A 26912-nucleotide genomic window follows, 5' to 3' on the forward strand; every position below is an offset into this window, starting at 1 on the left:
CGTATTTTTATTTTGCAAGTCTGGCTCACCTTTATGTTGGAAACTACTTGAAAATCAAGATACATCTTTTCATTTTAGTATTCCCTTTTTCGAGTGAAGAGTTCCTCCCCACAAGAAATATGGAGTCTAGAGGAGACAGTGAAAACACTTCGTCTGGTTATAGACAGTGTACCAGTGGGAGAATGAGTTGAAATACTGAAAGTGCAGCTGCTCCAGAGAAGAGTTAGAGTTAGACCTTACCAGCCCAGAAGGAGGAGGATTGTGATCCTCTCCTTCAAAGGGCTGAGGGGGAAGGCAAGTGCAGGCAGAAGAAAAATCCTGAGCATAAAAATAAAGGTGCATGCTAAGTCACGTCCAACTCTGGGCAACCCCTATGGACTGTAGACCACCAGGCTCCACTGTCCATGGGATTCTCCAGGCAAGAATACTGGAGTGGGTTGCCATGCCTTCCTCCAGGGGATCTTCCCCACCCATAGATCGAACTCGCATCTCTTACCTCTACGTACATTGGCAGATGGGTTCTTTACCACTAACGCCACCTGGGAAGCCCAAAAACAAAGGTACGTTTGGAAAACCTCAAGCCATCAGTTTAGGGAGTCTCTTCAGGAACAGAAAGACTGGATGGAAAAAGTAGGTGGCGACCATGTGGTGGAGGGCTCTACTTCAAGGCTAATTAGTTCAGCCGTATTGTTGGATACTGGGAGAGCTGCTGGAGGGTTGTAAAAGGGGACAAGACAACATCAGGATGGAAGGTAAAGAAGAAGAAATATCTAATAGCTGTGAGCTGCACTGATTAAAGATGGGTAAGGGACACTGGCTAGAAGGCTACTGCAAAAATTGAGAACAGCTTCAGTGTCCTTCAGAAGGAGATTGAGTAAATTACAATATAGACATCCAGCTAAGTGCTGCTGCTGCTGCTAAGTTACATCAGTCGTGTCCAACTCTGTGAGACCCCATAGACGGCAGCCCACCAGGCTCCCCCGTCCCTGGGATTCTCCAGGCAAGAACACTGGAGTGGGTTGCCATTTCCTTCTCCAATGCATGAAAGTGAAAAGTGAAAGTGAAGTCACTCAGTCGTGTCCGACCCTCAGTGACCCCATGGACTGCAGCCCACCAGGCTCCTCCATCCATGGGATTTCCCAGGCAAGAGTACTGGAGTGGGTTGCCATTGCCTTCTCCAGTGTTAGGTACTTGTAATAGAATGGCAGCTCTCAATGTATAGCTACAGAAATATCTCTAACATATCTGGTTAGTAAAAAGCAATGTGCAGAATAATATATATATAGTATTCCACCATTTATATAAAAACTATATATATATATGGTTAAATATGCATAGCATATTTTGGGGAGAATTAACATGAAACTAGAGAAATAGACAAGAAACTGATGGCAGGAGACAGGAACTAGGTAGCTAGAAGGAACGGATGAAGGTTTATTTCTCACCGTATATGCTTTTTGAACTTGAAAGCTTGAATTGTGTGCATATATTGACTATTTAAAAACTGAAATAAAACATATCTTTTATTGGAGCGGGGTTTGGGGGAGAATGGATACATACACATGTATGGCTGAGTCCCTTCACTGTTTACCTGAAACCATCATAACATTGTTAATTGGCCTTACCCCAATATAAAATAAAAAGTTCTAAAAAAGGCAAAGATTTCTAAATACATACATATATATATATATTTTAACGAAGAGGACAAATTTATCAAAACTAACTTAAGAAATGGAAAACTCCATAGAGTCCTAAAATCATTCAAAAATTAAATCAACATTTTAAAATACTCCCCATATATGAAACAACTCCACCAGTCCCAGAGAGTTTTTCAGGTGAGTTATTCCAAAGCAGAGAAGAGAGATTTCAAATGTGAATGTGTGTATGATCTTAGCTAGGGTGGCCACAGAAGGCCTCCATGATAAGGTAACATCTGAGAAGAGATCTTGGAAGAAGGGGAGCTAGCCACGTAGATGTCTGAAGACTGTTGATGGAAGAAATAGCAAGTATTGATAAAGTCCCCAAAGCAGGAACATTTGGGAGTGTTCAGGAAGAGCAAGGAGGCCAGTGTTGCCTGGAACAACAGTTGATGAAATCAGAAACATTTCAAAGGACCAGGTCGTATAGGGTAATTTAGACCATTTTAAGAACTTTGAGTTTAATTCTGAGAAAGACGGGAATATCTGAAATTTTCTAAGCAAATGCTCTGTATTTTCACTTGGGAGGGAAAAAAAAAAAACTGATCCCTACCTCAAGGCATACAAAAAATCAGTATCAGACAGATTAAAGACCTAAAGGAGAAAATGCAATTTTTAAAACTGCTGAAAGAAAGTGGAAGAATATCATTCTGATCTCGTCATAAAAAGTAGTTCACAAAAAACATAAACCATAAAGATTCAACTACACTGTTTTAATTTTTCTGCTCATGAAAAAAAAATAAAGTGAAAAGATAAGCCACAAACAAAATGAGCTAAAAATAATCAATATAGATGAATTTCATCAACAATACTGAGAAACAAAAGAAAGCAAACCACATAAAACTGCCTGCTGTGAGATTCTATTCAAGTAAAGTTGAAATAGGAAGAATAAATGGCATTTTTAGGAGAACAAAGATATATAGCTAAGCTATTAAGAAAAGTTAAGAGCATGATATACACAAATTTCAGGAGAGTATTTACCTCTAGTGTGGAGATAAAGAAGGATTCAAGAGGAAAGGGAAACAAGATTATAAATAATGCCATATTTACTGAATGGCTATTGTTATACTAGATATGTTTTCATGCCTACACATATACACAATATTTCATAATTTAAAATTCTAAAGATAACAAAGACTCAAAAGACAGATGTGATGATGGCATCCTTAATCCTGGATTTAAGTCACCAGTGGAGTACCTACTTATATACACAAATGTAATGAGCACCGAAGAATTGATGCTTTTGAACTGTGGTGTTGTAGAAGACTCTTGAGAGTCCCTTGCACTGCAAGATCCAACCAGTCCATTCTAAAGGAAATCAGTCCTGGGTATTCACTGGAAGGACTAATGTTGAAGCTGAAACTCAATACTTTGGCCACCTGATGTGAAGAGCTGACTCATTTGAAAAGACCCTGATACTGGGAAAGATTGAGGGCAGGAGGAGAAGGGGACGACAGAGGATGAGATGGTTGGATGGCATCACCGACTCAATGCACATGGGTTTGGGTAAACTCCAGGAGTTGGTGATGGACAGGGAGGCCTGGCGTGCTGCGGTTCATGGAGTCGCAAAGAGTTGGACACGACTGAGCAACTGAACTGAACTGAATAACAATTTACAAGTATAAATCTTGATATAAAGGCAAGACAGTCTGTTGTTATTGTCTTTATGCCAATGTAATCTTATAAAGATCCATTCTGAAATCGGTAAGAGTCTGTCTCTGGGTTTTTCCTCCTCATTTGCCTGATGCCTCATTTTTTCAGGTACCTAGGACTGTAGAAATTATATTGATCAGGTGTATGCATGTACATGTGTGTGTAACTGTATCTCTGTGTAACTTTAGAGAGGCCAGACCTAAGTAAGTTCTCTGACAAGCCAAGATTGGGCTTTGGTTAGTGTGACAGCAGGCAGCTTTTTTCCATTTCTATTACTGTCTTGGTGTTGCTTAGAAGAACTCCATTCTGGTAAGAAACGCTGATCCTCCACAAAAAGAATGAATTAAAACTATATTAGGCTCACTTCAATTTCAATTAACAGAGGATGTTCTTTTTTAGATCATTTTATTTCATAAGCCAGTTGCCCAAAAGCTGCTCTACTGGGCACTCATACAAAATAATGTTTTAAAAAACCCAAATTAAATAGCACAAGAGCAAGCTCCCCAGAAAAGAAGGAAAACAAGCCGTGTGGATCACCATTGGCTCTCTTTTTTGGAATTAGGACCCATGGGGAAAATAGACCATGTGCCTTCTTTTGCAGGCAATGCCTAAGGTTTTGTCAGACTCAGGGAGGGAGAGAGGGAGAGGGGGAGAGAGAGAGAGAGAGAGAGAGAGAGAGAGAGGACACACATTTTTTCTTCAACATAAGAATTATCTGTGCCTCTGATAACAGCCTCCAAAAGCCTCTCTCTGCAAAAGGTAATTAAAATTTTTTTTTAAAAACCGCACCTTTAAAGTAGAAAATGCAATCAGAACAATACGGAGGATAAAGGTACAAAATCTAGGGTGTAAAGTAAGAATTTACTTCCAAACTGTAAGGCACAATAACGCAGCATGTTCTCAGCAGGAAAGAAGTGAACTGGGTCATTCCAGCCATAACAGTGTAAAATAGTGAGAAAAGGCTTCGCAAAAGAGATAGGATTGTACTGGATTCTCATAGTACGTATTTGTTGTTTCTGCCTGCCACAGCATCCAGCCTCTTATTCTCAAAATATTAACAGTACCTGGATTTTTCTTTTGGGATCCACCCCATCCCCACCCTCAATTCAAGTAATTTAGGTGAGACTGACCACACCAGACCTCTGCCTCCAGGAAGAGGCACGTGATCCAGACTTGGCCAATCAGAGTTGCTTCAACTTGCGCAGAAAGAGGCTCATGACCCAGTCAGAGCCAATCAGAGTCTCCCCTGAGACTTCTGCTGTAACTACTGGGAAAGAACTGAGCCCATCAAGTTGGCACTAGGTTCAGCCGGTAGAATATAAGCCTGCTGCTGTGGTGGGCATTCCTGCTATATGTTGTAGACATACAAACACAACTTCCTTTCCGAGGGAAACAGCCATGAAAGGGGAAAGACTCATCGCTGAATTGTTGGAGCACCGAATCCAGCTTTTTCCACTATCTACTGCCACGCGACAGCTCACCCTAAGATATACTGGCTTACAACAACTACCATTCATTTGCTTATGAATCTGCATTTTGAGCAACTCTGCGCAGTTTGTCTTTTCTCTGCTCCTTGTGATACTGGCTGGAGCTGGAGTATCCAAGATGGCTTCACTCACCTATCAGCACCAAGAGGAATGGGGATGGCTGGAATACCTGGGGCTGGCCAGGCCTCTATCTCAATTTGTATATGTTTATATATTTAAACAAAATATTTTTATATTTCATAGTCTCCTTTCTTCACGGGCTCCCCTCTCTCTATTGGAATAGCTGGACTTATTTACATGGTGAGTGGTTTTCAAGAGATCAAAACCAAATGATGCCAAACCTCTTAAGGCATAGCCTGGAGTTGGCGGGGTACCACTTCTGTCACATTCTATTGGTTAGAATGAGTCAAAAGCCTAGACCAGGCTCAAGGGGAGGAGAAGTAGCATCCACTCTTGACTGGAGTAGTACACACACACACAGGGATGGGAGAATTGTTGGATGCCATCATGGCAGGTGATCCACCACATCAGATGTGGCTAGGTCCTCCCCTCCTTTCTGGTTATAAGAGGCAAGGCATTTCTCTTTTTTACTTAAACCAGTTTTTAGAACCCTAATACAACATTTCATGCTGGGTCTAGATAGACAGGACAGTGAGAAGGGTGGCACTGCAAGAGAAAGCAGGACCTAAGGACAACACACATAGAAGAAGAGTGAGCAGAGAATTCTGGTGAGGACACAGTTTTTATCAGGCCACTAGTTGAGCCTTCCTTGGTCAGTCCATTCCAGATGACCTCCTAGACTCTTGAACTAATTACAGTCCATACCTCTTGTTTGAACACAAAAGTTATCTTATCACATTATTTAATATTTTGTGTGGTGTTTTGTATGTGCCCTCCCCCAACTAGATTATAGGTTACCTGAAGGAAAAAATGATGCCTTCTAGGTAAGTGTGTACAGTTCTGGTTCCTAACATAGTATCACATATTCAATGCATACTTGCTGAGTGAATGGATAGATTCAACATTTATCAAATGCCTAGTTATTTTCTCAGCACTAGGGTTTTAAAAATGAATAAGAGGTAAGCAAAAGGTAGCTTTTGCCCTCCAGGGGTTGGAATGAACAATATTATAAGGATGAAAATATGCTGAACAATGAGTGTTACTAATTTTCATATACTAAGTAGTTACTGAAATTGTGAACTCTGCGATTGCTTATTGAGCATCTTTGATGTGATGGGCTCTGTTCCTGGTGCTAAGGATATAAAAATGAATAAGAGGGATGTCCCTGGTGGTCCGGTGGTTAAGTATCTGCCTTTCAATAGAGGGGACACAGGTTTGATCCTTGGTCTGGGAACTAATACATATGCCGAGTGGCAACTAAGGTCGTGCACCACAGCTACTGAGCCCATGCACCTAGAACCTGTGCGCCACGATGAGAAGCCTCTGCAGTGAGAGGCCCGCATACCATAACTAGAGAGAAACCCCCACTCGCCGCAACTAGAGAAAGCCTGTGTGCAGCAAGAAAGACCCAGTGTAGCCAAAAATAAAGAAATAATTTTTTTTAATTAAAAAAAAAGAGGATGACATGGTCCAATCCTGAAAGGCTATCCCATTTAGACAAGGAGACAGACTTCAAAAAAAAAAAAAGGTTACTATGAATGCAAAGATAGTTATATCCTTGGTACCGTGGTGGGGCAAAGGGAAAAAGTCGTCTCCTGGTGAAACTCAGTTCCTTAGTTATGTTAGGCTTCATGTCACTAGCAGGGAGAAGGAAATAAATATAAAGGAAAGTGTGACTTTAAAGATGAAAATGTAAGCCTCTTATAAAGTAAAGGACAATGTATTTCCTTTCATATAATATTTTTATTTAATAGTAGAAGGAAATTTCCTTCTCCAGGGAAAATATGTAAGACAAAAAGTACAGCAAGCTTTTCTCCTAAGGATTTAAGGACAGAGAGTGGAAAGAGAATAAATCAGATTTTTAAAATTTATTCAAATAGCTTAATGTGAATGCACGCTGATATATATTAAAATATATATATATAACTTGCTTATATCCCAGACCAGAAGCTTCCAGGGTTGATACAAATATAAATCTCTAATTTTAACTACCTGATTTACAGCCAACTGGAAATGACCACTTTTAATGTTTATACTTAATTTTCAAGATAGCATGTTCTATATAACTGTAAGAAAACAATTGCTGCTATTTATTTAGCATTAGCAATCATCTGGCACAGAAACCCATAACTTCCACTTGGCAAGATTTTGATAAAAACAGGAAAGTAGAAACATTCAAACTTTGCAGGCTTGTGAACTTGCCTTCTAAGTTTCCTTTTTTTTTTTTTTAAATTTAACAATGTCATGCTACTGATTTCTCAAGACCAATGAAATCTTTTTTCAATTTTTTAATTGACTGATGATTCCTTTACAATGTTAGTTTGATTTCTGTCATACATCAACATGAATTAGCCATAGGTGTACATATGTCCTCTCCCTCTTGAATCTCGCTCCCACCTCCTGCCCATTCTCACCTCTCTGTGGTATTACAGAGCCCCCGTTTGAGCTCCCTGAGTCATACAGCAAATTCCCATTGGCTATCTACTTACATACGTTAGTGTGTATGTATGCATGCTACTCTTTCCATGCATCTTGCCCTCTCCCTCTTCTCCCTCACCCTTATCCATAAGTCTGTTTTCTATGTCCTTGTCTTCATTACTAACAGCGATGAATCTTAAAGAAGATTTTACATGGAGATTTCAAGTGTTCAAGAAACTGATCCCTAACATTTATCTTCCCTGAAGACATGAAGCTACGTTAAGAAGTACAAAAATGTATTTTACCTCATCAAAATTAAAAACTTTTGCTTTTTAAAAACCTTGTTAACAGGATGAAAGGACAGAATACAGATGGGGAGAAATATTTGCAAAACCACAAATGCAACAAATTAGCTGGATTAGTATCCAGAATATATTAAGAACTCTCAAAACTCAGCAGTAAAAAAAAAAAAACAATTCAACTGGATTAAAAAAAGGCAGAGGAACCAGAAGTCAAATTGCCAACATCTGTTGGATCATAGAAAAAGCAAGAGAATTCCAGGAAAGCACCTATTTCTGCTTCATTGACTACACTAAAGCCTTTGATTCTGTGGATCACAACAAACCGTGGAAAATTCTTCAAGAGATGGGAATACCAGACCACCTTACCTGCCTCCTGAGAAATCTATATGTGGGTCAAGAAGCAACAGTGAGAACCGGACATGGAACAACAGATTGGTTCTAAATTGGGACAGGAGTCTGTCAAGGCTGTATATTGTCACCCTGCTTATTTAACTTCTATGCAGAGTACATCATGCAAAATGTTGGGCTGGACGAAACACAAGCTGGAATTAAGATTGCAGGGAGAAATATCAGTAACCTCAGATATGCAGATGACACCACCCTTATGGCAGAAAGTAAAGAGAAACTATAAAGAGCCTCTTGATGAAAGTGAAAGAGGAGAGTGAAATAGTTGGCTTAAAACTCAACATTCAGAAAACTAAGATCATGGCATCTGGTCCCATCACTTCATGGCAAATAGATGGGGAAGCAATGGAAACAGTGAGAAACTTTATTTTCCTGGGCTCCAAAATCACTGCAGAAGGTAACTGCAGCCACGAAATTAAAAGACGCTTGCTCCTTGGAAGAAAAGCTATGACCAACCTACACAGAATATTAAAAAGCAGAGACATTACTTTGCCAGCAAAGGTCCATCTAGTCAAAGCTATGGTTTCTCCAGTAGTCATGTATGGATGTAAGAGTTGGACCATAAAGAAAGATGAGCACCGAAGAACTGATGCTTTTGAACTGTGGTGTTGAAGACTCTTGAGAGTTCCTTAGACTGCAAGGAGATCAAACCAGTCATTCCTAAAGGAAATCAGTCCTGAATATTCATTGGAAGGACTGATGCTGAAGCTGAGGCTCCAATACTTTGGCCACCTGATGTGAAGAACTGACTCACTGAAAAGATCCTGATGCTGGGAAAGATTGAGGGCAGGAGGAGAAGGGGACGACAGAGGATGAGATAGTTGGATGACATCACCAACTCAATGGACATGAGTTTGAGCAAGCTCTGGGAGTTGGTGATGGACAGAGAAGCCTGGCGTGCTGCAGTCCATGGGGTCACAAAGAGTCAGACATGACTGAGTGACTAAACTGAACTGAAAAATGGGCAAAAGACATTAATAGATATTTCATCAAGGAAGACATACAGATAGCAGGTCACATATGAAGAGATGTTCAGTGTTATTAGCCATTCAGTTCAGTTCAGTTCAGCCGCTCAGTCGTGTCCGACTCTTTGCGACCCCCTGAATCTCAGCACGCCAGGCCTGCCTGTCCATCACCAACTCCCGGAGTTCACTCAGACTCACATCCATCGAGTCAGTGATGTCATCCAGCCATCTCATCTTCTGTCATCCCCTTCTCCTCCTGCCCCCAATCCCTCCCAGCATCAGAGTCTTTTCCAATGAGTCAGCTCTTCGCATGAGGTGGCCAAAGTACTGGAGTTTCAGCTTCAGCATCATTCCTTCCAAAAGAACACCCAGGGCTGATCTCCCTCAGAATGGACTGGTTGGATCTCCTTGCAGTCCAAGGAACTCTTAAGAGTCTTCTCCAACACCACAGTTCAAAAGCATCAGGAAATGCAAATTAAAACCTCAATTGAGACATCACAACATACCTATGAGAACCTATCAGATTGGTAATAATAAAAAATAGTGATAGCACAAAATTCTGGCAAGGATATGGAGAAACTAAATAATTCATACATTTCTGGCAGGAATGTAAAATGGTACAATCTCTCTGGAAAATAATTTGGCGTTTTTCTATAAAACTAAATATGCAAATACCATATGACTCAGCAATTACACTCTTAAGTCATTTATCCCAGGGAGAAGAAAACATATGTTCACATTAAAACCTACACAAAAATGTTCATAGTAGCTTTATTCATAAAAGCCCCAAACTAGAAATGGCCCGGGATGGCCTTCAGCAGATAAATGGCTCAACACACTGTGGGACATCCATACTATGAAATGCTACTTAGCAAGAAAATGGTATACACAAATGATATACAACAACTTGGGTAAGTGCTCGGGGAATTATGCTGAATGAGAAAAGCTAATCTTCCAAAGGTTATATGCCACATGATGATTTCATTCACGTAGCATTCTTGAAATGACAAAATCATAGAAATGGAAACAAGATTGGTGATTGCCAAGGATTAGGAACTGGGTGGGGAGGAAGGGGGATGCAGGAGGAGGTGAATAGATTGATAAAAGGGCAACACCAGGGATCCTGTGATGATGGAAGTCTTCTGTATCTTGACTGTAGTGGCACAGTACTCATTCATGTGATAGAACTGCAGAGAACTAAACACACACACACACACACACACACACACACAGAGAATTGTCCCTCAGTATCGGGGCATTGGTTCCCGGACCCACTGCAGATACCAAAACGCACAGATGCTCCCATAGTCAACCCTCAATATCCATAGTTCCACATCCTCAGATTTAACCAACTGCAGGTACAGTATGGAATGTGTTCACTGAAAAAATATCTGTGTATTAGTCGACCCACGCAGCTCAAATCTGTGTTGTTCAATGATCAATTACACAAGCAAAATGGGAAAAAAATCTGATTAAGGTTGTGAATTGTTTCAATGCTACCATGTTATTTGTAGTACTACTTCTACAAAAGATGTTACTTTTGAGGAAATTAGGTAAAAGGTACCCGGGATCTCTCCGTATTTTTCCTATAACTACATGTGACTGTATAGTGATCTCAAAATGAAAACGTTACTGTAAAATGTATTTTAGGACTTCCCCAGTGGGTAAGAATCCGCCTGCTAGTGCAGGGTTCGATTCCTGGTCCAGGAAGATTCCACATGCCCCAGAGCAACTGAGCCCATGTGCCATGACCGCTAAGCCTGTGCACACCTAGCACCCATGCCCACGCAGCAGGAGACGCCACCACGGTGCACTGCAACAAAGAGTGGCCTCCACTCACCACAACCGGAAAGTCCATGAGCGGCAGCAAGGGCCCAGCACAACCAAAAACACATTGTTTTAAAAATAAATAATATAAAATGTATTTTAAATGTAGGTGCAATTGGGATAATATTCACAGGAAAATCTTTGGGTTTGGGGAAAGGGGAACAACACAGCAAGTGGGAGTGGGTGGTTCAGTTCAGTTCAGTCCAGTCGCTCAGTCGTGTCCGACTCTTTGCGACCCCATGAATCGCAGCACACCAGGCCTCCCTATCCATCACCAACTCCCAGAGTTCACCCAAACCCATGTCTATCGAGTTGGTGATGCCATCCAGCCATCTCATCCTCCTGCCCCCAATACCTCCCAGCATCAGAGTCTTTTCCAATGAGTCAACTCTTTGCATGAGGTGGCCAAAGTACTGGAGTTTCAGCTTTAGCATCATTCCTTCCAAAGAAATCCCAGGACTGATCTCCTTTAGAATGGACTGGTTGGATCTCCTTGCAGTCCAAGGGACTCTCAAGAGTCTTCTCCAACACCACAGTTCAAAAGCATCAATTCTTTGGTGCTCAGCTTTCTTCACAGTCCAACTCTCACATCCATATATGACCCCAGGAAAAACCACAGCCTTGACTAGACGGACCTTTGTTGGCAAAGTAATGTCTCTGCTTTTGAATATGCTATCTAGGTTGGTCATAACTTTCCTTCCAAGGAGTAAGCGTCTTTTAATTTCATGGCTGCAGTCACCATCTGCAGTGATTTTGGAGCCCCCCCAAAAAAGTCTGACACTGTTTCCACTGTTTCCCCATCTATTTCCCATGAAGTGATGGGACCAGTTGCCATGATCTTAGTTTTCTGTATGTTGAGCTTTAAGCCAACTTTCAGAGAAGGCAATGGCACCCCACTCCAGTACTCTTGCCTGGAAAATCCCATGGACGGAGAAGCCTGGTGGGCTGCAGTCCATGGGGTCGCGAAGAGTTGGACACGACTGAGCGACTTCACTTTCAGTTTTTACTTTCATGCATTGGAGAAGGAAATGGCAACCCACTCCAGTGTTCTTGCCTGGAGAATCCCAGGGACGGCGGAGCCTGGTGGGCTGCCGTCTATGGGGTCGCATAGAATTGGATATGACTGAAGCAACTTAGTAGTAGCAGCAGCAGCAAGCCAAGTTTTTCATTCTCCTCTTTCACTTTCATCAAGAGGCTTTTTAGTTCCTCTTCACTCTCTGCCATAAGGGTGGTGTCATCTGCATATCTGAGGTTATTGATATTTCTCCTGGCGGAGTGGGTGGTAGAGAGAATTTCTTCTCTGGAGGAGTGGTAAGAGCAGAGCTCCTCCAGGTTTTGGCCCCTTACCACACCACAGGAGGGGACCAGCTGTAGAGATCGGCAAGTAAGGGCCAGACCATAGGTGGTGTCCATGAATGAGCTCGCCAACAGCAGCCCCCAGTTGCAGTGACACTGTGTCTGAAGCTCTAGTCACCTCTGAAGACTTTGAGGCCAGGGGCTAGTCCTTTATCCTGAGCCAGCCAGTGCTCCGCATTTTAACAGAAGCCGTCATTCTGTTTTTGTTTGAATAAATGACTGACAATTAAGAACAACAGACCAAACAGACCAAACAACAACATTTTCAGTAAAATGCAAAAATTCATATTCTCTACATTGAATAGAGAATTTTACTGTTCTGCTGAGGAGTTCCCATATTGGTTTGAGTCTCTGAATTACATTCTGTAACACACAGATGATAACATGAGTGCTATGTTATTTCTAACCTCTTGACCTCCCGTTTACTAGGAAAGTGTTGCATTGTCTGACCACCGTTTATGACTCTTGGCTGTCTGCTCCTGCAGTTTCCTAGAAGCCACAATGACAGAAAACAAACCTAGATGCAAATGCCTTACTTTGTATTCAGCACAAAGTGTTCCTTTTGGTTAAGTCTTTAACTAGAGTCGTGACGCTCAACGTTCCTACTTCCCTTCACCACACAGGCAGCAGTGTTCTGATTTCTAGCTGACTTCATGCTATGCATGACCAGCCAAGGAGAGTTATTTCTCATCAAACACATACTGAGCCTGAAGGCTGAGCTAGCTTCACTTCAGGAACACAGTGTCTGTGAATTCACTTTGCACTTTATCAATTCACTTTGCAAGATAAGGATGGTGGGAGATGAAACTGCCAGAGAAATCTGATGTGATGTCTAAACAAGTCCCAGTGCAACCAAAAGGGAGGATGCTGCTTGCTGATGCCTTCCTTGTCCACTCCAATTCACACTCAACGTATCCCTTCTCTGAATTCTGACAGCATCTGTTGCTTCTATCAATCAGTCGATAAACCTTTAAGTAGAAACGTTCTTCTGCTGTTGCAGGGAGGCAGTACCATACACACTGGAGATAGGCACACTGCCTGGATTCTAATCTTGATGTTACTACCCATTTAGCTATAAAGCCTTGGTTCTCTCATTTGTAAGCCAAGAATAATAAAAGAATCTACCTCATTATTGCTAAGGATTAAAAGACATATGAAAAACATTTCAAAATGATGGCTCAATAAATGTCTACAGACAGCAAAATAAAACCTAAAATCTGTCTTCACATGACACATTTTTCCCCTGATCAGTAAGACTTCAATGACTGGCCTTATCCTGGAAAGTATCCTATTAAGGAAGAGGTGCACTCCAATGTCATACCTTATCTTCACAAATTAAGAAGGAGTAGGAGCCTGTGGCCAAGCTCTGGACCAAGAAAGGTAAACTTCTCTTCACATTAACCTTTGATTCCCTTCATCTTCAAGGTACCTGCTCCCACATATAACACAGAGTTGGTTTTTTTTTTTTTTTGGCTTGTACACTTTGATCAAGTAATTCCACTTCTAGGACTCTATCTTAAAACATACTACACAGGAAAAGTTTCGTAGATGAAGACTGCCCATCACAGTGGTTTATCATTCTGCAAAGTTCAGAGCAATCTAAAGGACTGTTTGTGAAACAGTTGTTTATTTTTTATAAAGATAAAAGGTTGATACAAATTATGATAGTGCTACAGAAAGAGAGTATGTCTATTTCAAATTATACTTAGGAAGAATGTGTAAGCATATGGGGAAATGCTTATATAATAATATTATACAAAAAATCAGGATAACCCTAATTTGTCAGATTGACAAAAATTTAAAATGTATTCTAGTTTAGCACTGGCAATGACCTGGAGCAGCAGGAACTCTTACATATTGGAGGTGGGAACATAAACAGGTACAACCCCTCTGAAGCACCATCTGGCATTGTTTCATAAAGCTGAGGCCATGCCTATCCTATGAGTCAACATCTCCACTCATCAGTATGTATCCTAGAGCAGCAGTCCCCAAACTTTTGGGCACTGATTTCGTGATTTCCTGGGAGACAATTTTTCCATGGACCAGAGGTTAGGGGGATGGTTTTGGAATGCTTCAAGTACATTCCATTTGTTGTGCACTTTATTTCTAATCCAGTGCCATTGCTGATCTGACAGGAAGTGTCAGCCTGGAAGTTGGGGACCCCTTTCCTAAAGGAGACTAGTCAACCAGAACAGAAAGACAAGAATGTTCAACATGGTAAGAGTCCCCAGAAGGAAATAACCCAATTGTCATCAACAACAAATGGGTAAATTGTAGAAGTTGTATTTGGGAATTATATTTTCCAATTAACGTCTGTCATCTGTTGCTGAAAATCAAATGCATGACAACGCTAACTACAGCCTATTTCTCATTATCTTAACTAATTTTTACAAAGTTGTAAAAATTGGCTGTTTGGTTGTAGGTAGCCAAACTGATGGACCCAGAGTCAAACAAAATGCCCAGTATAAAGTATCATAAACGCTAATTCTCCCTGCCCTACCCCAAATGTTCAGAGCAAAATGATTAGCAAAAGCCCTGAAACATGTTGCTACTGAAGAGTAAGGAAGAAAATCTTCCTCTGCTGCTTCTGTGTCTTCCTATGGCATCTGTCCAGGACTCTGTACAGAGTCAGTAACAGATGATCATTATTATTGTCTTCTGGATAATATGGAGTAGGAGCAGCCTACTCCATCTGCACTGGAATTTTAAATACATCAGCTCTGAGTTATGCCAAACCCCTTCCCTGCCCCCATCTCTGTGATAGTACATGCTATTATTTTTTCATTTTGCTGAGTGGCAACTGGGTCTCTAAATAAGTTATCTGACCAAGGGTATTCAGCTAATAAATGGCAAAAGTGGAGTCCAAATTCCAGGCCTATTTGAAATCAAAGCCCACTTAGGTATATATCCTTGGACAATTTATTTAAACTTTCTAGGCCCCAGTTTCCTCACCTGTAGAGTGGGGATAACTGCAACCATTAACATCACACCCAGTTACTGTCTCTTAACCAAAGACCTATACTGGCATCGCTAAGACAAGGAACAAGGAAGAACCTCAAGGCATCTGGAAACTCCACGGATGCCTGGCGCCTCACTTGACATGCAGTTCATATGAAGCTGCTCCCCACCTCCCGCTTGATTTTTTCCTGCACCTCTTGAAGAGTTTAATGAACAGCAGCACTGTTAATAGGCCCATGGAGATGATTTCTATTTTCTAAGCTTCTTGTTTCCTGTTCTCTCCTTGAAAGAAAATGAGCTGAGCTTTTAAAATTCAAAATGACGTCATTAGGACTTTATCTGAAGGCTCCTTGTAAATCTTTTTTTTTTTTTAATCATTTCCAAGCGCTTTTAGCTTTCCAGGTTTTCATTTCAAAATGCAAAATGAGAACTCAATTCTCACATCACTGTGGAAGAGAAGGCTAAATTTCCTACCAGTATTTAGAAGTACTCACCATCCTAGCTGACATTGTTGAAAGGTATTCTACAGTTCTATTATTTCTTATTGCTTCTTGCCAGATCAGCTGTGGCTGATGCACTCCCAGCCAGTATTTCTGACATTCCATTGAGGGAATGTCTTTCACAAAAGAAAAAAAAAAAAAAAACTGCTACCCTAGGCACAAGATTTAAAATAGCTAACAAAGCATCATGGAGGGTACCCAGCTGGTAGCCACCCCTGCTTATGAGCATGAACATGCGCTTAACATGCGCACACACACACATGAATTATGAGAAGTTACCAAAAATGCAACAGGGTTTGGTCATTAGGAGTTAAAAACAATAATAACCCTTTCAACTGTGAAAAGGGACTCTTGGAGGTAATAAGAGGAAAAACAAACAAACATGATAAAAGACAAAATAGTTTATAAAGCTTGATTTGGAATTTCTGTTCCCAAAGAAGAAGAAAATCCATAAATATCACTGTGGCCTCCTGACGCTCATAATTGTAAAACTGTTCTCTAGACACAGCTCCAGAGAAGGTGATGGCACCCCACTCCAGTACTCTTGCCTGGAAAATCCCATAGACGGAGGAGCCTGGTAGGCTGCAGTCCATGGGGTCTCAAAGAGTCGGACATGACAGAGCGACTTCACTTTGACTTTTCACTTTTATGCATTGGAGAAGGAAATGGCAACCCACTCCAGTGTTCTTGCCTGGAGAATCCCAGGGACGGCGGAGCCTGGTGGGCTGCTGTCTATGGGGTCGCACAGAGCTGGACACGACTGAAGCGACTTAGCAGCAGCAGCAGACACAGCTCTACTGAGATGAAGTTTTTCCCAAGCTTGGTTAGTTCCATCTGATCCTTTTACAAGTGGAATTACATTTTGTCAATTCAAAAATGGCATAATGTCTTAGATATAAGCCATTAGAATACAGGTTATCAATTAGAATGTATATTATTCATAAAATTCCAGTGCACAAGCACCTACTTAAATTATTTAAAATATTTTTCCTCATTGAGATAAAGATTAACTGCATAATAAATGACTGTCTAATGCTGCAGTGTCCAACACAACAGACACTAGCCACATGTGGCCTGTGAGCACTTGAAATGTGCCTACTGGGACTGAGGAGCCGAATTTTTTATTTAATTTTAATTAAATTGCATTTTGAAGATTTAGTACCCCCAAATGCAAAATATTCATTAATATTTTTGGTACTGACTACATGTTAACATAAACAACAAAGGCCATTTTTATTTAGTTGCCAAAATGTGAAAACACAGAGGTTGACCAGTATTCTCTAAATCTCATTATAGAAAATATGAGACAGATATAAACATACTATTATTTATGCATACCTCTTTCTCCTCAAATGATCTCTCAGGTCAAAATTAATCTTCCTTCCCTGCTAGCTTGTTATGTATAATTTTAGTACCATATTTATGACAGTCTAATATTTTTATTGACCACATCAGGCGGCTTGCAGGATTTAAATTCCCCTATCAGGGATTGAACTCAGGCCCAAGGCGGTGAAAGTATGAAGCCTTAAACCACTGGACTGCCAGGGAATTCCTGACAGTCTAATTTATATTAAATAAACTGTGCATGTCTACCACACCCTCCCTGCTGCTGCTGCTAAGTCACTTCAGTCATGTCTGACTCTGTGTGACCCCATAGACAGCAGCCCACCAGGCTCTGCTGTCCCTGCAATTCTCCAGGCAAGAACACTGGAGTGGGTTGCCATTTCCTTCTCCAATGCATGAAAGTGAAAAGTGAAAGTGAAGCCACTCAGTTGTGTCCGACCTTCAGTGACCCCATGGACTACAGCCTACCAGGCTCCTCCATCCATGGGATTTTCCAGGCAAGAGTACTGAAGTAGGGTGCCAACTAGACTGTAATTGTTTTGAAATAGGAGGACTAACTTGTTCATTCTAAAAATCTGCCACTCCCCACTGTGGTTCTTACAATGGAAATCCTTTCATAAATGTTTGAGAACTTGAATACAGTGTATACAAGTTTGTTTTTTTTTTTTAAGTTCATTGTTCTATAAAAGAAAGCCTAAAACTAATAATGAGGAATTCTATGCTCATGGAAGGAAAGATGCAATATCAACTAAATGACAAGTTCCCCTAAATCAGTTGATAAATGAAACAGAAACTGATTAGTTACCATGACCAGGAATAAGACCAATAGAGAGAGCTCAGAAATAGAGTCAAGCATATTTAGTAGCATAATCTGTGACAGAGACAGCATTGTAAATCAGTGGGGAAAGGAAAATACTGGCAGTTCACATGGAGAAAAGGAAAACTGCACTAGATTCTCACACCAAAATAAAAAAATTCAGGTGCAACTCACCCCTGAAAATTATGTCATATTTTCTACTATTGATGATTCATTGAGATTTCCAAGTGGACTATGTAACATAAATTACACACTGTGAACACACCGTCCCTACCCAATGGTAATAGAAAGGAACAGAAATGAGTGCTTTTAAGGACTTATTTTAAAGATGCCCACACAACAGGGTACATAAAACACATTTTTTCTTCTTTAATGTACTGAACCAAGCCAGAAGTCACTGCGGCTGAAGGTCAAAATTTCAGAACTGAGGTAGAGGCCAGTGAATCCACGGAGGGACTCAGTTACTGTGCAAAGTACTTCTAAGGGCTTCTTTGAAGTTAACTCCATAAAGCTGGAACCAAATCCAGCTGCACAGTGACAGCGCTCCACTCTGTGAAACAGCGCCTCTTGACTCAGCCCCATCTGGGCTGTTTCACTGAGGCAAAGCTCAGTGTGACCCTCACTCACCCAGATCTAAGCCAGTTACTCTCAGTGTAACCCCACACATTAGACACTCAGAGCAGAGGCAGTGCGATCCTGCATGTTGCAGGGTTTGCTTACACTTTCTGCAGTTCTGAGCAAGTGTTGGAATTTCTTCCCCGACTTCCAGGGAGACCAAAACCCCAAAACCAGGCTTGGAAAGAAAAGAGTGTTTCAAACATTGCCTATCAATACCGCATGTGCTCAGATCATCTCCCACATGAGTTTATTTCCTGCTTGAAAGCCTGTTTTCTAGATCTCATAGCTTCGATTCTCCTGAGCGGTCTTGTAGCGACCTTGTAACACAGATGTGATATTGCTATCACCATTGGTATTAGTTTGTGGGGCTGTCATGACAAAATACCTTCAATGATAGAGTGGCTTCAATAGTAGAAACATATCTTCTCCCAGTTCTGGAAGTCTAAGATCAAAGGACCAACAGGGATTGTTTTCTCTGGGGCCAATCTCCTTGGCTTGCACATGGCAGCCCCCTTGACACTTTGCCTTTTTCCTTGGTCATCACCCCGTGCCCTTGTGTCCTTGGTGTCTCAGTGTGATCAAAGATCCTCTTCTTACAAGGACACCAGTCAGACTGAAATAGGGCCCAACTCAACAGCCTCATTTTAACTTAATCATCTTAACTTAAAGACCCCCTTTTCCAACACAGTGATGTTCTCAAGTATAAAAGAGTAGGGCTTCGACATGTGAATTTTAGGGGGACACAATGCAGCCCCAAACACCACTTATGTGATGATTAATTTGCCAAATACATGTAAACAGCCATGCTGTGAGGCTGGGAGGAAGAGCAGGAAGTGGAAGAGAAGGGGTCTCTAAGCCCACAGAGAAACTCCATGACCTGTAGGGGGTGGGGGGTAGGGAATGCCGGATTTCTTTTGTAGAAAACTGCTCATTTTGAATAGGTACTCTCTTAAACTCCTACTTAAATTTCACATAGACTTATGTAAAAGATTTCATGCAAAGAGATAACTAAAGAGGTGTGTGTGTGTGTGTGTGTGAGTCGCTCAGTCACGTCCACCTCTTTGTGACCCCATGGACTGTAGCCCACCAGGCTGCTCTGTCCATGGAATTCTCCAGGCAAAAATACTAGAGTGGATAGCCATTCCTTTCTGAAGGAGATCTTCCCAAACCAGGGGTAAAACCCGGATTTGCTGCCTTGCAGGTAGATTCTTCGGAGAAGGCAATGGCACCCCACTGCAGTACTCTTGCCTGGAAAAATCCCATGGATGGAGGAGCCTGGTAGGCTGCAGTCCATGGGGTCGCTAAGAGTCAGACACGACTGAGCGACTTCACTTTCACTTTTCACTTTCATGCATTGGAGAAGGAAATGGCAACCCACTCCACTGTTCTTGCCTGGAGAATCCCAGGGACGGGGGAGCCTGGTGGGCTGCTGTCTATGGGGTTGCACAGAGTTGGACACGACTGAAGCAACTTAGCAGCAGCAGGTAGATTCTTTACTGTCTGAGCCACCATGAAAGCCCACTATAGAAGTAATGGTCCATTAATGGCCTCTAACAGCTCCTGCAAAATACCTAGCCTTTTCTCCAATTCTCAATGTGTCATCTCTCTGCGTAAAACATATGTGTAGGGCCTAGTGATAAACGGGCAGAAAAGGAGAGTGTGGGGAGAGAAACAGAAGAGATGGGGGAAAAGGAAAACCAGTGAACTGATATTTTTAAGGAAAGAAGTTCAGTAAGAAAAATAAAATACACTTGAGAGGTAAGACCATGCTGTAACTGGCACTTCTCTGAGTGAAAGAAACGCTAGGGCAGGATGGGCCAAGAGAGGTTTGGATGTGAAAAAGAAGTAATAGGATGGAAAAAGAAGTATGAAGCTGCTATAAAGCTCAGCGATTCATTTTTTTTTTTTTTTTACTTTATTTTACTTTGCAATACTGTATTGGTTTTGCCATACATTGACATGAGTCCACCACAGGTGTACATGCGTTCCCAAACATGAACCCCCCTCCCACCTCCCTCCCCAAAACATCTCTCTGGGTCATCCCCGTGCACCAGCCCCAAGCATGCTGTATCCTGCGTCAGACATAGACTGGCGATTCGATTCTTACATGATAGTATACATGTTTCAATGCCATTCTCCCATATCATCCCACCCTCGCCCTCTCCCTCTGAGTCCAAAAGTCCGTTATACACCTCTGTGTCTTTTTTGCTGTCTTGCATACAGGGTTGTCATTGCCATCTTTCTAAATTCCATATATATGTGTTAGTATACTGTATTGGTGTTTTTCTTTCTGGCTTACTTCACTCTGTATAATCGGCTCCAGTTTTATCCATCTCATCAGAACTGATTCAAATGAATTCTTTCTAACGGCTGAGTAATACTCCATTGTGTATATGTACCACAGCTTTCTTATCCATTCCTCTGCTGATGAACATCTAGGTTGTTTCCATGTCCTGGCTATTATAAACAGTGCTGCGATGAACATTGGGGTACATGTGTCTCTTTCAATTCTGGTTTCCTCAGTGTGTATGCCCAGCAGTGGGATTGCTGGGTCATAAGGTAGTTCTATTTGCAATTTTTTAAGGAATCTCCACACTGTTCTCCAAAGTGGCTATCCTAGTTTGCATTCCCACCAACAGTGTAGGAGGGTTCCCTTTTCTCCACACCCTCTCCAGCATTTATTGCTTGCAGATTTTTGGATCGCAGCCATTCTGACTGGTGTGAAGTGGTACCTCATTGTGGTTTTGATTTGCATTTCTCTAATAATGAGTGATGTTGAGCATCTTTTCATGTGTCTGTTAGCCATCTGTATGTCTTCTTTGGAGAAATGTCTATTTAGTTCTTTGGCCCATTTTTTGATTGGGTCCTTTATTTTTCTGGAATTGAGCTGCATAAGTTGCTTGTATATTTTTGAGATTAGTTGTTTGTCAGTTGCTTCATTTGCTATTATTTTCTCCCATTCAGAAGGCTGTCTTTCCACCTTGCTTATAGTTTCCTTTGTTGTGCAGAAGCTTTTAATTTTAATTAGATCCCATTTGTTTATTTTTGCTTTTATTTCCAGAATTCTGGGAGGTGGATCATAGAGGATCCTGCTGTGATTTATGTCGGAGAGTGTTTCAGTGATTCATTTTTGAAATGAGATGTGATCTACTTAAAAGGACCTGGGAGACAAGGAAAGCATGGAGGTATGAGGAGATGATGCCATAGCAACTGCTGGGAGTGGGGATAAAAGGAAGTTCTGCTGTTGCTGGGTCAAATGAAGAGTGGGTTTTTCAGGTCAAATAAACAGAACTGAATCTGAGGTTAGCAAAGTACTCTACAGTCCCAGACTCTGGTGTTAAAAATCTATACCATGCCTAAGTAAAAAATATCTTTTAAAGAGCTTTGGCTAAAGATGGGGTTTTATAATTACATATTGATTTATATTGGATTTCTTGGTCTACTGCAGAGTTTGGAATCTCTCCAGGAGTACTTCCCTGCCAATTTCTAGGTAGCTTATAGCAATTTCCAAGTATCTCTGAATATACATTTCCAACAGATGGGATTATTAAATGCTTAGTGCAAACAATGATCCATAGATGTGTTACCACCCACCAGGAGACAAAGCAGATCTTCTCTCTGCTCCACTCTCATTTCAATAAATATTTACATCCTTCCATTACTCACTTCAAGACTGCAGGATATGGAATTTCATTGCTCTTTTAAGGTGAATGCAAGAACTTATTGGTGCTTTCCAAATTTTCCAATTAACTTGCTCTCAGAAAAATTTACTTTTGGCTCAAAGAACAGATCCAGTTCATGGTCTGTAGACACTTTCATTTACAGATCAGTCATAATTCTCAGCATGGTGCCAATATTCTTTTCCAAGTAGGAACTCTTTTTTTTTTTTTTTAATATTTTACTTTTAAAACCTAGAATTGCAGAACTTTTCAGAATCTTCCAGAGTGTGTGGTCTAGCCTTGTTTTTTAGATGAGGAAACTGAGCCACAGATATGTAAAATGACGCACTAAATCAGTAAGATGGTTGGAGGAAAGGGTGGGAGAAAAGAGAGAAGAGAGACTGTGGGCAGGTCCACAGCCAGGTCCATGTCCATGCACTTTCGCACACACACACCTCACAGCATCCTTGTCACAGTCCCAGGACAGGGGGACTGAGAGACTGAGGCTCAGAGATGTTAGGAAACCTGCCCACTGGACTGATTTAAACCCAAGTCTGTCTGACACCACATACCAACCCTTCCCTATTTCCCTACACTTTCAAAGAAAATAAACAGACCAAGTTATATTAGGTTCAAAGCTGATATTTACAATGGCATTATATAAAACTTCTCAAAACCTTGGGTTTATTCCTTACTGTTCAATCTCTGATTTTTACCCGTTTAAACTCTGGCAGCATAATTGACATTTACTTAAGAAAGTATGGATTACTACAGATTTAATCTTCCCTGGTGGCTCAGCTGGTAAAGAATCTGCCTGTAATGAAGGAGACCCGGGTTTTATCCCTGGGTTGGGAAGATCCCCTGGAGAAGGGAAAAGCTACCCACTCCAGTATTCTGGGCTGGAGAATTCCATGGGGTCGCAAAGAGTCGGACATGACTGAGCAACTTTCACTTTCTAAGAAGGTATGAATTAATACATGCTGCTGCTGCTGCTGCTGCTGCTGCTGCTAAGTTGCTTCAGTCGTGTCCGACTCTGTGTGACCCCATAGACGGCAGCCCACCAGGCTCCTCCATCCCTGGGATTCTCCAGGCAAGAACACTGGAGTGGACTGCCATTGTCTTCTCTGGAATTAATACATATTTAGGTATAAATCAAGTGAAATCCCAGCTGTCTGGCCTTAAAGAATCAGTGATAAAAAATTCATAATCTTTTGAAGGGTTATTTGAATTATTTGAAGGAAATACAATGCAGACCCTTTAGCATGTCTTACCTAAATTGGAAATTTACCGAGTATGTCTTACGTGTGTGTGTGTGTGTGTGTGTGTGTGTGTGTGCGCGCACGCACGTGCACATGTGCATGTGCGTGTGTGTGTGTACTCAGTTGCATTGGACTCTTTGCCACCCCATGGACTGTAGCCTGACAGGCTCCTCTGTCTATGGGATTTTCCTGACAAAAATACTGGAGTGGGCTACCATGTCCTTCTCCATATCTTTCATACCCATCACCTAATGTTCATGGTGAGAGGCACAAAAAGGTACAAGAAATCAGCTAACAACTGATGCAAACTCAAGGCCGTGATGGGTGTGTGCTTAGTCACGTCCGACTCTTTGTGACCCTATGAACTGTAGCCCACCAGGCTCCTATGTCCATGAATTCTCCAGGCCAGAATATGGGAGTGGGTCTCCATTTCCTCCTCCAGGGGATCTTCCTGACCCAGGAATCGAGCCCAGGTCTCCCATGTCTCCTGCCCTGGCGGCTGGATTATTTATCACGGAGCCACCTGGCTACCTGGCACCAGAAACCAAGCCAAGAAGTGGGGTAGAATGTACATTTAAAACACATCCAGCATATTTAAATGTGAAAGCTTGTTAGAATTTTGTATTTATTTCACAGAACTTACAGTCTTCTTGGGAATCGTTTCATCAAACTAAGGACTGATGCTCAATTTCTCTGGCCCTGTTAATTAGATTGGTTTTATTTGGCAGAGAGAAGAAATAATTTGTATTTATTTAAAGCAGTTTGGTAGCTACATAGCTACAACTCAACACTGTTGGACCACAGGGCTAATGAGACCTGATGCTTCACTCCTGTTGACTCAAAGTGCCGTCACCACAAAGGTCATCCTTAAATCTTCATTTGGTAAATCTGAACTGCATGAGTGATTAGGTAAGAGTGTGGCCTATTACTGTAATAAAACAACCCACAGGGCACGCATTGGGTTGGCCAAAAAGTTTGTTCATAATAGCTTCTGGAAAAACCCAGACGAACTTTTTGGCCAACCCAATACTATGACTACTTTAGGAGCCAATGGCATAATGTTAGTTTTTAACAGACAGCAAGTAACATTCATTAGCAGACTTTTTGTGTCCTTCTGCTCACATTTAATGCATGAGGTTAGAGCCTAACGTTAAAGCTATTTTAATACCCAATCTTCTTTCAGATCACTTTGAAAAATCTAAGTTTGCCTTGGGTCATCCTCAGTAGAATGGAAATTGGGAAGGCAATGAATTGCTTTTGTTTTTATGTCACCATGTCCATAATGAGGCAACGTTTTTAAAAAGAAAACAATCAGAAAGTTCAAGGCACAATACCCTTGTAACTTTGTGCTCTTTTGTAACCCAAAGTGATAATACTGACAAGCCTGGTAATTATGCTTTCTAAATCTCAGATAGCCTTCTCTCAGTTGCCAAAAGTGCATTCAGTAAATTACATCTACTTCTGTCAGTATTTAAATTCCCATTTGTATCCCAGTAGAAACACACATTTCCTGAAGAAAAGAAGGAAGCTGACATCTTTAAGCTTGGATTAAGTCTTTTTAAGATGGAAACAACTTTTGGCAGGATCTGAGTTCTTCCTACTTCAATGGAAATTGGAAACTTGTCCCTTATTTCATGAAGATTACTATACAAATTATAAAACATACTGGTACCACAACAACCAACTCCACAGAGTATATACGTAGCTTTTGATGGTAACCTGAGCAGGGGGGAAGGCAAAAAAAACCCTTTGTTTACAAATTGAAGTATAGCTGATGTAAGATAGTATATAAATTACAGGTGTATAGTGATTCCCAATTTTTAAAGATTATACTCCACTTATGTTACTATAAAATAATGACTATATTTCCCTTGTTATAAAACATATTCTTTTTTGCTTTGTTTTTCTTTTACAACATATTCTTATAATTTATTTTATACATAATAGTTTGTACTTCTTAATTACCTACCCCTAAACTGCCCCTCCTCCTCCCCTTTCCAAAAGTCACTTAATTTTGAACTTCAGGGTTTGTGAGGATACTTTCTATTTTCACTATCCCAGACTTCCCTAGACCTTTCACTCAGGGAGAACATGTGATGCCGATTCATTCAAGTCTAGAGTGTGAGGAACATTTTACTGGGTTAGGCATATAAAGTCAGTACAGTCGATGAAACAGGAACAAGCAACATGAAACCTCAAATCAGGCTGATAAATAGTCTCTGGATTATCCCAGGTTTCTTGCTCTCTGGGTTCACTACCTCCCTTGGAAAATCTATTTCCATTGTTTTAAGAGATTCAGACAACCAAATTAACGAGTGGTCATTGCAACCTTCACTTGGAAAACACTTTGTTTTATGAAACATCCTGACATTCATAGCAAAACCGAGGCAAACCGGCCAGTTGGTATTTCGAGGGGGCCCACTGTGTGTCAAGTTTTGACCAGGTTGTAGGGTGACAGCTGCAGAATGAGACCCCCAACTGCCCCTGGCTGAACGCAGCAAAGCACTGATGGTGAAGACCAACACAGCACACTGTGGGCTCCAGGGAAGAAACAGGTGTGTTGGTGCCTTATGGCCCGTAGACCTGTTAGGGGAAGCACACTGATCGAAACCGCCCACCCTGGCCAGGCAGCATAGTTGCATAAGTTGTTTTAGGACAAGTTGTCCTGATAAGGAACACGAAACTAATAAGCCACCACCAACCGGAAGAGTTCGGGAAAGGTCAAAAGGAGACACCACGTGTCCGACTACCACCCAGAATCCTTCTCTCTGGCATCCATCTTGGCTGAACAAGGTGTGCACCAGCAGGAAGAACTCTGAGTCAGAATGATTGGCTAAGGACAACTTGGAAACTAATCCCATCACCATAAAACTCAAGCCATGCAGCAGAGCAGTTCTCCTGGGTTCCCTTACCCTACACTTCTCCACCCAGGTGCCCTTTCTCAATAAAATCTCTTGCTTTGTCAGCACATGTGTCTCCTCGGACAATTCATTTCTGAGTGTTAGACAAGAGCCCAGTTTTGGGCCCTGGAAGGGGTCCCCCTTCCTGCAACAGACCTAATCAAGTCTGGAGCTGAGAAGGATTCTCTACTAAAAAGACTCTTAAGTTGAAGCCTAAAGAAAGAACAGCTGTTAAGCTGGTGCAGAAAGGATAGAGAAAGACAGCTGAGGGGAAGAGTGGTGTACACTTGGGAAATGGAGATAAATATAATGCAGCTGGAAAAAGTAAGCGATGAAGCTGAAGAGAAGGTAAGAGCCACACCATACAGAGTCTGGTGGGCCAGAAGAGGGAATCTAGAATTGATTGCCAAGGCAATTAGAAACCACTGACCCGTTCCAAGCAGAGAAGTCATATGATCCGATTGTTATTATTGTTTGTGGTCATTTTAGGTCACTCTGGCTGCAGTTAGGGTGGAAGTAGAGAATCTAGTTTCTTTCTTCTGGTAAAACTGAACATGCATAGATACCACACCCACTCCTTCTAATTTAAAAAACCCTCCAATTAAGTAGGAGGGTCCTCTGAGCAGC

The sequence above is a fragment of the Budorcas taxicolor genome, chromosome 5, assembly GCF_023091745.1.
Source record: "Budorcas taxicolor isolate Tak-1 chromosome 5, Takin1.1, whole genome shotgun sequence".
In the NCBI taxonomy this organism is placed as follows: domain Eukaryota; kingdom Metazoa; phylum Chordata; class Mammalia; order Artiodactyla; family Bovidae; genus Budorcas; species Budorcas taxicolor.